The 16,376-nt window shown below is 46.1% G+C and overlaps 1 protein-coding gene across 4 annotated transcripts in view; it reads right to left on the bottom strand.

Annotated features, from left to right (window-relative positions):
• The window catches only part of NEK1 (NIMA related kinase 1), a 145,371-nt gene that overhangs the window by 25,720 nt on the left and 103,275 nt on the right, over positions 1 to 16,376 (bottom strand). The gene's annotated exons all lie outside the window — the stretch shown is intronic.

The following is a 16,376-nucleotide window of genomic DNA, read 5'->3' as shown; positions in this document are numbered from 1 at the left end:
TGGATATTTAAGGACGTAGTGAGGAGGGTAAACAAAAAAAGCAAAACTGGCCACAGTGCTCCGCTATTCCTAGAAATCCTGGAAATGTCCCTGAACAAAACACTTTACTGCCAGTGCGTTCAACGTGTGGCCTTCTCAACATGGTGGCGCGGCCTGATGGAGATTTCAAGCGGTAACTACGCCCAGGCCCTATGCTCCTTGCCAAACAGGGGGCCTCAGTTACCAGACTAGGACTGAGTAACTGGAGGTTTTATGTGTTTTTTCTGTAAATGTGTAGCATGTGGACGGGAACATAGGAGTAATGACACGAAGTCATGTGAGCGACTGGTAAGTAATGTTGCACATCACCAGTGAGCGGCATCATGTGTGCGGCCGGGCGTGCAAACTCAACTGCTGAAAGTAAAGGTGATTTCTAGTTCCCCTTTTGGAGGATTTGGGGGGGGGGGTGATGTTGGTGTGTGCTGGGGGGGCCTTATGCTGGTGATAAATTTCTACATACAGTTCCCAACAACTGTAGACTCTGTAGGTTTCTCTATAGCATTTATTCTGTAAGTCATACTGAATTTTTTCTCTCTGCAACAGCAAATATTTTCTTTTTTCTGACCTTACAGTTTCTGCAGTGACTTTTGCAGCAGGATACAAATGGGCAATTCTAATACACATTATTTTCTGAAAATGACTAATGTGCATGGCTGGTTTAACAACTCAATTCACTCCAGAAGAATATTTCAGGCTCACCATGTCTTATTGTAAAAAGAGAATTGATACAGGGAAGCGCTGGGTCCCCTGCTGGTAGATATTGGCACTCTGTATTCAAGAGAATAAGCTCCTACGTCAGATGGTAGTTTTTTTTTTGCATTGTGCCAGACCACCCCTGTGCAGTTTATCAAATGTGAAACTACTTAAAAATCTGACATATCAGGTTACTTTTACCTACAAAAAGAAGTTGTTCTTATAAATGGTCACTTGTAATACACTTGCCTTGCACCAGGAGAAGGGATGAGGAGCACATTGCCCTATTTAAGCATAGGATAAGGAAGTAGGAACATTTGGGAAGATTTTTAAAACCTGTGCAGAGGAAATCGATCACTTTTTCTATTTTTCCGGGGACTTTTTAAAAATAAAAGAAGCAAATGATTGGTTGCTATGAGCAACCGGTCAACTTTTACTATGCACAAGTTTTAAGAAATCTTTCCAACTGAGATGATGACATCAGAGTTGCCAGGGATACTTTTGGTAACCTGCAGTCATGTGATCTTGCTGCTAGCTGCAATCATTGCATGCATACAGCCAATAAGAAGACAGCACAGGTGTGGGTCTAAAATTAGTGATAAAACCCTTTGTCGCCATCTTTGAGAGAAAGCTGAGCAGTGCACAGAAGAACTCAATGTGGAACTACTGATGCCAGAAAGCTTTTACACAACAATACTCTGGCCGGCTCCTTAAATGAAAGTGCGCTCAGCCTATCACCGGCCGAGACGGGACATCGCTGCCCGTCCCCAGGAAAAAGCTTGAGGATCGCAGCGGAGAACCGTGAGGCAGATACAGGAGCAACGGGGAACGTAGGAAGGTGAGTTAAAGTTTAGTTTATTTTTGCAGCCCGGGCACAGGAATACTGTATTTTTCGCCGTATAAGACGCACTTTTTCTTCCACAAAACTGGGGGGGGGGGGGGGGGGGGGGGGGTAGTTGGTGCGTCTTATATGGCAAATGCACATTAAAACCCTGCCCTATCGCTGCGGTCCCTGCGGCCATCAACGAGCGGGTCCCACGGCTAATACAGGACATCACCAATCGCGGTGATACCCTGTATTAACCCTTCAGACGCGGCGATCAAAGCTGACCGCCGCATCTGAAGCGAAAGTGACACTAACCCAGCTGCACCGGGAGGGATCTTACCTGCCTCCTAAGTGTCTGCTCCATGCCGGGATCCCCTGCATGGACGGCGCTCTCCTTCGTCGTCATCACGTCGTCGCGCACGCCGTCCCGTCATTCAATAGGAGCGGTGTGCGTAGCGGCGTGATGGTGGCGACGGAGAGCGAGGACACGGGCAGCAAAGACGTTCCGGAGCGACAGGGACACCCCGGGGACGCGGAGACAGCGATGGAGGGCGACATCCAGGGCAGCGGTGACGGGTCCGGAGCAGCGGGGACACGTGAGTATTACCTCCTATACCAGTGGTCTTCAACCTGCGGACCTCCAGATGTTGCAAAACTACAATTCCTGGCATGCCCGGACAGCCAACGGCTGTCCGGGCATGCTGGGAGTTGTAGTTTTGCAACATCTGGAGGTCCGCTGGTTGAAGATCATTGTCCTATACTTTACATTGTATTCTAGATTTTCCTCCTTTAAAATTGGGTGTGTCTTATATGCCGGAGCGTCCTATATGGCGAAAAATACGGTATGTAAAATTCATGCAGTACAGATGTCCTTTAAGAGAAGGAACAGGTTAAAAGCACGTGTAAGGAAGATAGGAGGAGCACTGCAAAAGGAGGCATCATAGAAGCAACATATATCCCCATGAATAGCCAGGGAGAAAGCTTTGTCCCATATGTCATGTCTTCTATGAAGACTGGTTATTGACTACAGGAGTTTCCATTGACCCCAGGCAGCCATCTTTTATCCAGAAGAGCAACTATGCATACACTCGGTAAGATACACGGGTTTCTTATTTGATTAAGTAACCTCCTTTTTATGTGGATGGAATTATGTCATGTAGCTGAGCAGAACTTGGTTTATATATAATCTCAATTATGAGATGTAAAAGTAGTTTATAAGCCACACCTCCTACTGCTGCAGATGAACAGGGTGCGTCTTATGGGGATCAATGCAATCATATTGCATATTAGCATAGTTTAATGGGATCTTTCTCTACTCCACCACATGACATAATAATTCCCACGTGGAAACGTAATTTAAGTCTTCCTAATTGGTAGCATACTATAAATTATATATTTAGTACCGTATCTTACCAGAGATAGTTGGGGTTAGAACTGGGCGGGGTTTACTCATATTTTATATATGTATAATGCCCATACGATATCATTTGATATGACGATCTCTATGCAAAGTAATATACCGATATCTGAACCTACTTCTGTGATTAAGTTTAATATTATTAAATAACATACTATTTTTTGTATAATTTCATTTATATCATGGACTGTTTATATACTCTCTTTATTGTTAATCAATTGTAACCAATAAATGTACATATTTTTATAATAACTGCGTTATTAATTTATTATATTGCAAAAATTACTACCACTACTTAATAGAACTCATATCGGGGGAAATAGTCGTGCCCAGATATGGTGAATTGCATTGTTTGTATATTTCTGGCAAATAATAACGGTCATAATATTTTAAAGATTTTTGTTGACCATAAATAATTATTCATAATTCATAAATGAGTTATTACCCAGACCTTATTTCGCCATGAACCAAACATTTTGGACAAGTTCTGTGAGCCTTGCGAACTGAACTATTGAAAAGCTTGCTCAACTCCAATGACAATCCATTGCACTTCAAACGCTTAGCTTCTGTTTTTATATGTTGTGCACTAGGGATCGACCGATTATCGGTTTGGCCGATATTATCGGCCGATAATGACGATTTTGGGCATTATCGGTATCGGCCATTACCTTGCCGATAATCCGATAATGCCCCGCACCGCGACCGCCCCCCCACCGACCCGCCGCACTGCCCCGCACCACGTCGAACCCCCCACCGCCGGGGCGGTGCGCGGAGCGGTGGTCGCGGTGGCGGTGTTAGGACTCAGGAGGACCCCCGGACAGGCAGGGGGAGAGAAGCGGGTGGCGGCGGCGGTTTATGGCACCGCAAAAGCTGCTGCAGTTCATTGATTTAAAGCGCCCGCTTTAAATCAATGATCTGCAGCGGTGTCGCAGGGGATAAATAGCCGATAACTTGTACCGGAATATCGGTATAAGTTATCGGCTATCGGCCCTAACCTCCACAGATTATCAGTATCGGCCCTAAATAAAGGATATCGGTCGATCCCTATTGTGCACACCGTTGTTTGTTTTAACATAAATTTAATAAACTAAACATTTTTGGGGAATTTCTCTTTTGTATGGGTGTATATACACCTGACCACTGGATCAGTTTTTCCCTGCAGCACCACATAGTGTAAAAAATTAAAGTTTAAGTCAAGATCTGCTCATACTGGGAGATACAATTGCTGAGGAAATTGTATGGAACCCACAATATTCCATGCATGAGTACCTTGCATCAGAAAAGGGCTTATGCATAGAACTCACTGGGCTCGCTGTGCATCATGGTGAATGAGCAGCTCTGGACTTACACTTAAGAGGGAATCTGTCAGGGCTTGTGATATAGCAGACTGTACACTAACATGAAAAATACCATTGTGGTAGCTGTCCAAAACAGAGAAAATTTCAGACTTTGCCAGCTGCATCAGTGCCGTAGTCTCCTTTCCTCCTTCCTTTCCTCTTTTGATTAATATGGATGGAAGTTGATTCAAGGGAAGGCACACGTGTGGCGAGTACCTGAGGCTGTCAATCTTACCGCACATGCATCACCCTTTGAATCAACTTGGAGATTTGCATCCATGAGACTTGGATGTGTGGTTGGTGAACGCCTCTTTCACGCTTTATAGAAGGTATAAAAGAGCAATTTTCTCTGTTTTGACAACACAGAAGCTTACACACATTCCCATTAAAGGTAAGCTGTGTTACCCATCGGATAACCACACGGCGCCATCCATTTCTATTTTAAGCGTTGGCATGATATGTCTAGCATCTAAAGCCCTAGACATCAACAAGCCAGCCAACCTACAGATCACAGACTGTATAATTTCACACTTAAAGGGGTACTCTGCTGCTCAGCGTTTGGAACAAACTGTTCCGAACGCTGGAGTCGGCGCCGGGAGCTTGTGACGTCATGGCCCCGCCCCCTCATGATGTCACAACCCGCCCCCTCAATGCAAGTCTATGGTAGGGGGCGTGATGGCTGTCAAGCCCCCTCCCATGGACTTGCATTGAGGGTGCGGGACGTGATGTCATGAGGGGGAGGGGCTATGAAGTCACAAGCTCCCGGCGCAAACTCTAGCGTTCGGAACAGTTTGTTGAGCAGCAGAGTACCCCTTTAATTGTGTAGTGGCAAAAAAATATATAGTTATAGGAGGCACTAATAATAGCAAAAAGATCATGCCGTTTCAGTACCTAACATCAGAGCCAGAATTATCTAAAAAAGCAGACTCTATTAAAGGATATAATTTATCCTTATCAGTGAGTACACCGCTTGCACTAGATTCACATAAAATGTTTGTTCTATATTATAAAATATTAGGCTCTCCACATTGAGGTTAAAATTGCATGCATAGCTGTATTTCATTTGGATTTTAGCCCACTTTGTTTGGACCCCTTTCTCTCTACTGTTTTTAGAAGTATAGTATCTATTAAAGGTAAGTTAATAAAGTATTATTTTAGGGGTCATGATGTCTGGCAGGATTATAATGATTATTGTCTTTATACAGAGAATGAGGATCTGCCAACAAAGTAATCAATGATGTCCAGGCGTCAGACTCTGCAGAGAAGATGGAGCTGAAAGAAGACAAAGACCAGAGGAAGAAGAAAAGTAAAGACAACAGAGAAGACTTCTCCAGTGAGTCATTATATAATTGGGTATTCTCCTGACTGTCCCATCAGAGCTGGAGTCACTGGTAATTTCTGCAGTGATGACGGGTGACACTGTACCCCAATCTGTGATACAAAACTAACTCCCATAATGCCTGAAGCTTTGCAGGCATGATGGGAGTTGTAGCTTTGCAACACCTGGAGAGCCACTTAAAGCGAGGTGATTTTAGAGTATGCAGCCTGTTTTATTTTAACCCCTTAAGGACCGGAGGTTTTTCCGTTTTTGCATTTTCGTTTTTTGCTCCTTGCCTTAAAAAAATCATAACTCTTTCAAATTTACACCTAAAAATCCATATGATGGCTTATTTTTTGCGCCACCAATTCTACTTTGTAATGACGTCAGTCATTTTGCCCAAAAATCTATGGTGAAGCGGGAAAAAAAATCATTGTGCGACAAAATTGAAAAAAAAAACGCTGTTTTGTAACTTTTGGGGGCTTCCGTTTCTACGTAGTACATTTTTCGGTAAAAATGACACCTCATATGTATTCTGTAGGTCCATACGATTAAAATGATACCCTACTTATATAGGTTTGATTTTGTCGTACTTCTGGAAAAAAATCATAACTTCATGCAGGAAAATTAATACGTTTAAAATTGTCATCTTCTGACCCCTATAACTTTTTTATTTTTCCATGTATGGGGCGGTATGAGGGCTCATTTTTTGCGCCGTGATCTGAAGTTTTTAACGGTACCATTTTTGCATTGATAGGACTTATTGATCACTTTTTATTCATTTTTAAATGATATAAAAAGTGACCAAAAATGCACTATTTTGGACTTTGGAATTTTTTTGCGCGCACGCCATTGACCGAGCGGTTTAATTAATGATATATTTTTATAATTCGGACATTTCCGCACGCGGTGATACCACATATGTTTATTTTTATTTTTATTTACACTGTGTTTTTTTTTTTATTGGAAAAGGGGGGTGATTCAAACTTTTAATAGGGGAGGAGTTAAATGATCTTTATTCTCTTTTTTTTTTCACTTTTTTTTTGCAGTGTTATAGGTCCCATAGGGACCTATAACACTGCACACACTGATCTTCTATGTTGATCACTGGTTTCTCATAAGAAACCAGTGATCAACGATTCTGCCGGATGACTGCTCATGCCTGGATCTCAGGCACTGAGCAGTCATTCGGCGATCGGACAGCGAGGAGGCAGGAAGGGGCCCTCCCGCTGTCCTGTCAGCTGTTCGGGATGCCGCGATTAGCCGCGGCTATCCCGAACAGCCCGACTGAGCTAGCCGGGAACTTTCACTTTCACTTTTAGCCGCGCGGCTCAGCTTTGAGCGCGCGGCTAAAGGGTTAATAGCTCGCGGCGCCGCGATCGGCGCTGCGCGCTATTAGAGGCGGGTCCCGGCTTCACTATGACGCGGGCCCGCCATGATATGACGCGGGGTTACTGTGTAACCCCGCGTTATATCAGAAGAGCAGGACCAAGGACGTACCGGTACGTCCTTGGTCCTTAAGGGGTTAATGGGTGTCTGACTTCTGCGACCAACTGTGAAAAAAATTGGCTGCATAGTTCAATATGCCCGAGCCTATTTTTGCTCTCAGTCCGACCCTGGAAATACGTGTATTACCTTTATCTCTACAGTTCCCATCATGCTCTTCGTCTGCATGATGGCAGTTGTAGTTTTGCAATAGCTGGAGAGTTCATATGAGGGGGGGTGGGCACCTCATTCATTGTTTTAAGGGACACAGAGGTATAATTCGCTTCGGGGCAAGTGGCAATATAATATTTGGGAGCCCAGCATGTGGTAGTTTTATACTCAGGGCCACAGTGTGTGGCAGTATTATACTCAAGGGCATGGTGTGTGGCAGTATTATACTAAGGGGCACGATGTGTGGCAGTATTACACTCAGGGACAGGAATGTTTCAGTATTATATCAGGGGCATAGTTTTTGACAGCATTCTATTTAGGTATACAGCATGTGGCGGTATTATATTCAGGGGCATATTGTGCAACAGTATTATACCAGGGGCACAGTAAGTGGCAGTTCTATATTTAGGGGCACAGTGTGTTGCAGCCTGTTTTATTTTAATGGGTGTCTGACTTCTGCGACCCACTGTGAAAAAAATTGGCTGCATAGTTCAATATGCCCGAGCCTATTTTTGCTCTCAGTCCGACCCTGGAAATACGTGTATTACCTTTATCTCTACAGTTCCCATCATGCTCTTCGTCTGCATGATGGCAGTTGTAGTTTTGCAACAGCTGGAGAGTTCATATGAGGGGGGGTGGGCACCTCATTCATTGTTTTAAGGGACACAGAGGTATAATTCGCTTCGGGGCAAGTGGCAATATAATATTTGGGAGCCCAGCATGTGGTAGTTTTATACTCAGGGCCACAGTGTGTGGCAGTATTATACTCAAGGGCATGGTGTGTGGCAGTATTATACTAAGGGGCACGATGTGTGGCAGTATTACACTCAGGGACAGGAATGTTTCAGTATTATATCAGGGGCATAGTTTTTGACAGCATTCTATTTAGGTATACAGCATGTGGCGGTATTATATTCAGGGGCATATTGTGCAACAGTATTATACCAGGGGCACAGTAAGTGGCAGTTCTATATTTAGGGGCACAGTGTGTTGCAGTATAAAACCAGGGGTACAGTGTGTGGCAGTTATATATTCAGGGGCACAGTGTGTGGCAGTATTATACCAGGGGCACAGTGTATAGAAGTTGTAGAATGTCTATGACTTAAGTACTAATTATGTTCTACAACAGGCAGTGCCTATTTCTGGCATGGCACTGTGGCCGTCAGGTGTGAACCAGGTCTTAGGGTTTAGCTCGGACCTCCACCGGATGGCAGACCTGGAAAAGCGGACTCCTACTAAAAGTAGTTGAGTACCCCTGTGCAGTAGAATAGTGGAGACAAATTATCTTGAGGTGGCAGGCAAAATATATGTATAAGTACCTAACCTTAAAAAAGATTGATACTGTAATATCAATATAGAATCTTTATTGAAAATTGATAAAAGACAAAAATAGACCTCCTGTTAAAATAACCCACCCTATCAAATACACATACCCCCCAAGAAAACAACAAAAACGGATGGGGAGTGGATGCTATTTTTGTCTTGTATCAATGTTCAATAAAGATTCTATATTGATAATATTACAGTGTCAATCTTTTGTAGGTTAAGTGTTGTATGTGACTGACATTATGTGCAGCTGGACTGTAGGTTGATTTTATATATATATATATATATATATATATATATATATATATATATATATATATTGTAATTTTAAAAAGAATCTATGTATAGAATGGAGAACGGATACATTTCTCAATATTTCTGTCCTCCTCCCTTCCTGGAGACAAAGCTCTCCATAACAAATGTAAAGAAACATTTATCCCCAGAGTAGCAATGGTGCTATGAATGGAATGTAAGCATTGTCCCAGTGGACCACCACTATCAGCCTCTTTGTGCTTTGCCTTTAGAAGCCAGTCCTATCTATAACATGGCTTATCACTCTAGCCCCCCAGGAAAGGCAGTCTGAAATATTCAAAGCCCTGGATTAACAACCCTTTTGGTGGAATGCACTTAAAAACACAAAGCAACCCTATTAGCTGGTTTTGTTTTATGCCACAATAATGGGTCAAATCTTAAAGAGCTCTAATCACATACATTAGCACCATAGCACATCACTAGTGTCTGAACTAAATCAGACGACAACTCGAGTTAAGCTTTTTAGAGGTTACTTTCTCTGCTGTCCCATACTAAGGTGACCACACCATCTCATGAGGATGCTCAGCAGGTCTGACTTGAAAGGCATCTGGATAAAGTTGGACGTTATCACTTAAAAAACAGATTGATTCCCTTCTCCTTCCTACATATGGATAAACAAAATGAACAATTGACTTTAACCAGAACGGGTTCATTACTGTCTTAAAAGGAAATTGTCTGATATGGTGTGATAAAGATGAAAGACCCTGTGAGTATTAAAGGAGTAAAAAAAAAAACACACAACAGCACTACAGACCAGTCACCTTGCATTCTTGTATCAGCATCGTACTTCAACATGTCTGCCTAAAGTGCTCAGGATAAACGCTGCAGGAATCTGGTATAACCATGTTGTGTATGATATAGGAGGGCTAAAATATTATTTGTCTTGGCCAGTGTTTTGCTGAGAAGTCAATTACAACTATTAACTGTGACAGAAGAAAATAATTCAGAGTGAAGAATTGCTATGTGCGAAGAGGCATTATCCTTACTAATGTGCCAATAATAAACTTGAAGGACGCTTGCGTTGTGATAAATAGGAGATACTCTAGTCTCTCCCTATCTTGCTGTAACAGCTATTGTTTTTTTTTATCTGAAATTAATTGAAAACAAAAAGAGAGACTAAAGAAGAATGACGCTAGATCAGAGATTCAGCTCAAAAGTCCGCCACGGTCGCAGATGATGTAGAAAATGCCGTCTGCAAGGCTATTTTGCGGGACAGCATCATGTAAAACGGATTACTCTGATTTAAATAAATGGAGTGTCTAGAAAGGAGCAAATCTGGCACAATTCATTAATTATGGTTTAATGTTTTTATGACTGAATAAAAAGGAGATTTTTTAACACTAACCGTAAAATCTCTTTCTCGAAGGATCCATTGGGGGACACAGACCGTGGGTGTATGCTGCTGTCTCTAGGAGGTGACACTATGGCAACAAGAAAGTCGGCTCCTCCCAGCAGAATATACCCGCCTCCAGGCCCTGAGGTAATCAGTTTAAGTACTAGAGCTATAGGAGAGGACCCACAGGTCAAGCAAAAAACACGAACTGTCCGAGAACAGAAGAAAATATATAACTGAACACACCCTCGGACAGAGAACCAAAGAGAAACCCAAAAGGGCGGGAGCTGTGTGGGCCCAGACTAGCATCAGCCAATGCGAAGGTATGAACCCGGTAGAACCTCGAGAAGTGTGCAAAGACGACCAAGTAGCCGCCTTGCAATCTGAGAGGCCGAGGCTTTGTTATGGAGAGCCCAGGATGCCCCAACAGAAGCGGGTAGAATGAGCCACAACCCTGAAGGGAGGAATCTTCCCCCTACAGCGATAGGCTTCCAAAATGGCAGACTGGATCCACCGAGAAGTGGTGGCCTTGGAAGCAGGCTGTCCCTTACGACGACCTTCCGTAAGGACGAAAAAGGAATCGCACTGACGAAACGAAGAGGAGATAGAGAGGTAATACCCAACAGCCCGAACCACATCCAGTTTGTGGAGTAAATGCTCCTTAGGATGAGAAGGAGCAGGACAAAAGGACGGAAGAACAATGTCCTCATTGAGATGAAGGCCGAAACAACCTTAGACAAAAAGGAAGGATCTGGTCGGAAGACAACCTTGTCCTGGTGAATGTCAGAAGAGAGCTGCCAAATCAGACACCCTCCGAATGGAGGTCATAGCAACAAGAAACGCCACTTTCCAAGAAAAGAGGCGCAGGGACACCTTCCCTAAGGGGTTCAAAAGGCTCACCTTGGAGGACACCCAGAACCAGATTCAAGTCCCAAGGGGAGAAGGTGACCAATAAAGAGGGGCAGCATGCGCCACTCCTTGAAGGAAGATCCGGACATGAGAATTAGAAGCCAGAGGACGCTGGAAAGGAATAGGAAAGGCCGAAACCTGACCGTTAAGGGAACTGAAAGACAACCCCAGTCCCAATCCCGACTGCAAGAAGACGGGGAACAGAAAAGGTAACAGGAGACAAAACCTGAGCTTCACACCAACGAAAATAAGACCGCCAGTTACGGTGGTAAATTTTTGCTGAGGAAAGCTTGCGAGCCCTGAACATGGTGCGAATGACTTGGGAAGAGAACCACGGGTTCTCAAAACCGCGGTCTCAACCGACACGCCGACGGTAAAATGGGGTGGTAAAGAGGACCCTGAGAAAGCAGGTCCGAACGAAGTGGAAGGCGCAGTGGAGTGTCGCCCAGGAGCCTGACCATGTCAGCGTACCACGACCTACGGGGCCAAACTGGAGCTACCAGTATGGCAGGAACGTCCTCCGCTTTGGGCTTCCTCAGAACCCTGGGAAGGAGCGGAAGGGGAGGGAACAGACAGGGCAGAACAAACCCCGTCCAAGAAATCACTAGGGCGTCCACGGCTAGAGCCAGGGGGTCCCGGAACATTGACAAAATGGAAGAATCTTCCGATTGTGCCGACGCGAAGAGGCCCACGTCTGAAATGCCCCAGAGGTCGCAGGTCTGCGCGAAGACCTCTGGATGCAGGGACCACTCTCCAGGGTTGACTGAGGACCGGCTAAGGAAATCCGCTTCCCAGAAGAGCACACCCTGCCAGTGGAGGGGAAGAAATGATCGCCCTTGAAGAAGGGGGGAGTGGAGCCACCAGAGCAGAGACTGACGGATCCGACGAGGGAGAGTAATCTTGCGATTGAGAGAAAGAGGAGATCTGTCCCATCGAGAGAGAATCGCCAGTTGAAGGGGATGGTAACGAAACTGGGCAAAGGGTACGGCTTCCATGGCCACTACCATCCGACCCAAGACTTCCATGTAATTGCGGATGGAAACTGTGGCCTGGGCCCGAAGAGAGCGGACTCCTGACAGGAGCGTCAGACATTTGTCAGTCGGAAGGCAAGTCCGGGCAGGGGCCGAGTTGAATTGAAGTCCCGAGAAAAATCAGAGACTGGGCGGGAGAGAGGACAGACTTGTCCCGGTTGACCATCCACCCGAAATGATTCAGAATCTAGAGAGTGAGATCCACATTCTCCAGAGTCTGGACTCTGGTGGGAACCTAGATGAGAAGGTCGTCCAGGAAAGGGATCATCGAGACTCCTCTCGACCGCAACAGGGCTATTACTGGCGCAAGGATCTTGTAAAGACTCGAGGAGCCGAGGCCAGATCAAAAGGGAGGGCTATGAATTGAAAACGCCCCTCCGGTACCGCAAAGCGGAGGTACCGCTGATGGCCGGGAAATATTGGAACATGGAGGTAGGCATCCTTGATGACCAATGAAGAAAGAAACTCCCCTTGTTCCATGGATGCCACTACCGAACCTTGAGATTCCAATCAGAAGTGGCGGAGAAGATGACGCTGAGACGCTTGAGGTCCAGAATTGGTCGCACAGAAATGCCTTCCTTGGAGACCACCAAAAAATTGGAATAAAAACCCCGAAAACATTCCCCTGGAGAAACGGGGACAATGACTCCCTGGGCAGGGACTGGAGGGCCTCCCGAAACTGCTTCGCCAAAGAAGGAAACCGAGGAGCTCGGGACTTCCTGAATGTGTGTGGTCCAGCTGTCTCGAAAAAGTAAGAGACGACCTCCCACCCGAGCAAAACGGCCGGAACGGTTGGTGTCCGACTTCCAAGACGGACGCACCCGGAACTTGACCAGAATATATGACCAGAATATATGAAAGGCAGTGCCTAAACCCCCTCCACAACGCCAGCATTGGGGAGGGATATCAGGGTTCAATTTGTTCAACAGGACCGGATTATGATACCACCTCTTGTCCGGCGAAGGCGCCTGCCCAGACCCCTTATTGGGTCCAAAGGTCCGAAAGGACCGAAAGGAAGAGGACCTCACCCGGGAAGAAAAGCGAGCCTTATTTTGAGGCAACAAGTAACTCTTACCCCCCCCAGTCGCCTCAGAGATAATCTTGTCAAGGCGCCTGTCAAAAAGACGGGTACCAGTAAAAGGAAACTCGGTAAGAGACCTTTTGGAGGCGGCATCTGCATCCCGTGCCCTAAGTCACATGGAGCGGCAGAGGGCCGCTAGGAGACCCACAGCAAAGGCAGCAAAATGGACTGACTGCAAGGGAGCTGAGCACAGAAAGCCCCCAGCTTTAGAGCATTGGAGAACCAAATCAAAAAAGATTTGAGCACCACACCGAAAGGGCCTTGGACCACCATGCAAAGGTGAAGGTGGGAAGCAGAGAAGAGCCTGCTGCTTTAGAGGCAAACTTCGCTAAGGACTCCACCAACTTGTCTGTCGAGTCCTTGAAGGCAGCCGCTGCTAGCGGCAGTGTAGCAGCCTAGAGAGGCGGGAAATTGGTGGATCCACCGAGAGAGGGGAAACCACCTTAGAGGCAAGGTCCTTGGCGAATGAGTAACGCACTTGAACCCTCTTTATTCCTGAGAACCTCTTGTCCGGATGTTTCCATGCAGATTCCAGAAGGATGAGAAATTCAGCGTGAGAGCTGAACCCTTGAGGTGCTGGTTGAACACGATGAAAGGATATTTCAGGAGTCACGTCCGAAGATCCTGGGTCCTCTAAGTGAAAGGTGTCTCTTATTGCCGCAACCAATGAGTTCACCATTTCAACTGTATCCGAGCGGTCCTCTGAGTCAGATGCCGATTCGGAAGCCTCATCCGCCAGTTCACAAGGAGAATATGAACGAGTGGAGGCAGCCCTGGAGGGAGGCGACCCTGACCGGGTACGCGGCTCTGGCGAGGCAGAGCGGCGATTCCAGGAATGTCCTCTGGAGGAGCGACGTCTGTGATCAGATGACACGGGGGGGGGGCGAGACCCACGTCTACCTGAAGACTCAATGTAAGAGTCAGAAAAAGCACCCTTAGTACGCTTGCGAGAGCGTGAGGCTTGTGGAAAAAAGGAGCAGGACCCACTAGAGGGCCGGCGCAGGGCAGACCCCTTCAAGGTAGACACCATGTCACGGGAGGCCTCAGCCACCGAAAGGGAGACTTGAGTCAAGTCAGCCATACACTGGGATAGGAAGGAACCCAGGCTGGAGAGGTGGCCGAATCCACTGGAAACTGTAACATCCAGGGAAGCTAGGGGGTCTGGGGGAGCAGTGGAGCAGGCAGAGCCAGTGTGCTCAGCAGAACCAGGTATTTTTGGAATAATATGTCATACAGACAAAACAGAAGACTAGCAGTCTAGTTGTCAGTTTGGATGGAGGAACAGATTTGTGTCCCCTGTGACAGTAATTCAGTGTGAGAGCTGAAAGATTTTAACCCACACACTATCACTCTGTCCCTGCTGAGAGGAGACACCGCTCTATGCAGACAGAGAGGAGCTAGCCAATAGCCTGAGAGGGGCGTTCCTGGAGCAGGGGCACGCGCCTTCAGTAAGCTCCGGCGGCCCTGTGGGCGGAGCTATAGCTCCCCGGCCGCCGGGAAGAAACACAGTAATGGCGCCCGCTTCTTGCCCCGAGCGCATATGTTAGCCGTATATGCGCCCGCGGGGAAGTGAGCGGGCGATACACATATCCGCCGGCAGCCATCTGCTGCCGAAAGTGAAAGCAAGTCGGCGTTACATGCGCCCGAAAGTACAAGCGCCACGGCTGTCAGACGCACAACAAGCGCTGCGGCTGTAAGCCGCATAGTAGAACACACTCACACACACATGTGCATAATAAAGTAACCCTTACATTCTGTCATTGCTCCCCCTTTTTTAGAAGAAAAAAATAGAGCCCCTAATACAGGCCAGCCCTTTGGACCCTGAAAAGTGGGCCACAAAATGAGGGTCTCCAGATGTTGCAAGTCCATGCCCCCTAAGATGCCACTGCTCCCCCAGAATAAAAGTCCAGCCCCTGTATAAGCCAGCCCCATAACCTAAAAGGTGGGCCAAAAAACAGGGGGTCTCCAGAGGTTGCAAGTCCGTACCTATGGAGAAAAGGGAGTCTTCAGTGAAGTCTTCAGTCAGCTTTAGTTACATGCATCACGCCTGGCTGCTATGCACGAGCGAGGCGAGCAGGGAAATAGGGGGACCCGGACGCATGAGGTACCAACCCAGGTGCTGACCATTGGCGAGGGGGGATGAACAGCGCATATACGCAATGTCTGTGCCCCCTTACTCGCAATGGGGAAACAGGGAACCGGAGTCCCTGAGTTCCCACCTGAAAACAGAAAAGAAAAAGGAATAAAAAACTAAACACGTCCCTATACTAGGAAAATAAAAAATCAGAAGACCTGGTCTGGATAAATCCAGACCATGTCCACCTCCTTCAGACACTAAGCTTAAACTGATTTCCTCAGTGCCTGGAGGCGGGTATATCCTGCTGGGAGGAGCAGACTTTCTTGTTGCCATAGTGTCACCTCCTAGAGACAGCAGCATACACCCACGGTCTGTGTCCCCCAATGGAGCCGATAGAGAAAAAATGGATGATGTTTTATGTTGTCCAAATGGAAGCATAAAACTGGTGCAGCGCGATGGTAGGACACCATAGTCATAGTTTAAAAAGCTGCTGAAATCGTGGTAAGTAGTCATCAGGGCGCGTCTCAGTGCCACTCCTTCCCCTGCAATATCTGAGTGACATGACTCTCCCTGTGTATCTGTGTACAGGGAGAGATGCGTCCCCCAGGACTACTTTTCATGGTCCCAGCAGTATTTTTAAACTAGGATTTCTTTTAAATGCCCAATCGTTTTAGAGTAAATCATTGTGTACTGGTAACACGCTGCCTTAATTTTTTTGTTTGTTAAAAATGACATTAAAAAGAAAAAAAAAAAAAAACATACGCGTTACCTAAAAATAAACTCTCTCTTACATTCACTGCAACAGGAAATGTTCAAAAACACTGTGCTAAAAAACAAACAAGCCAGAATCGCATGGAAGGTCCCACTGAAATCAACAGGAGCTTTAAAAATTTGCATGGTAAGCTGCATCCAAATCAGCATCCAAATCCACACAGATTTTGAGGTAGTTTTCACAGAGCACTTTGCCCGTGTGCCCCTTAAAATAGCAGTATTCTTAGTCAAGTAGTGTTAAATGCCAAAC

The sequence above is a fragment of the Hyla sarda genome, chromosome 1 (genome assembly GCF_029499605.1).
Source record: "Hyla sarda isolate aHylSar1 chromosome 1, aHylSar1.hap1, whole genome shotgun sequence".
NCBI classification, from domain to species: Eukaryota; Metazoa; Chordata; class Amphibia; order Anura; family Hylidae; genus Hyla; species Hyla sarda.
The sequence above is the reverse complement of the archived record's forward strand: the minus strand, read 5'-3'. Positions and strand labels throughout refer to the sequence as shown.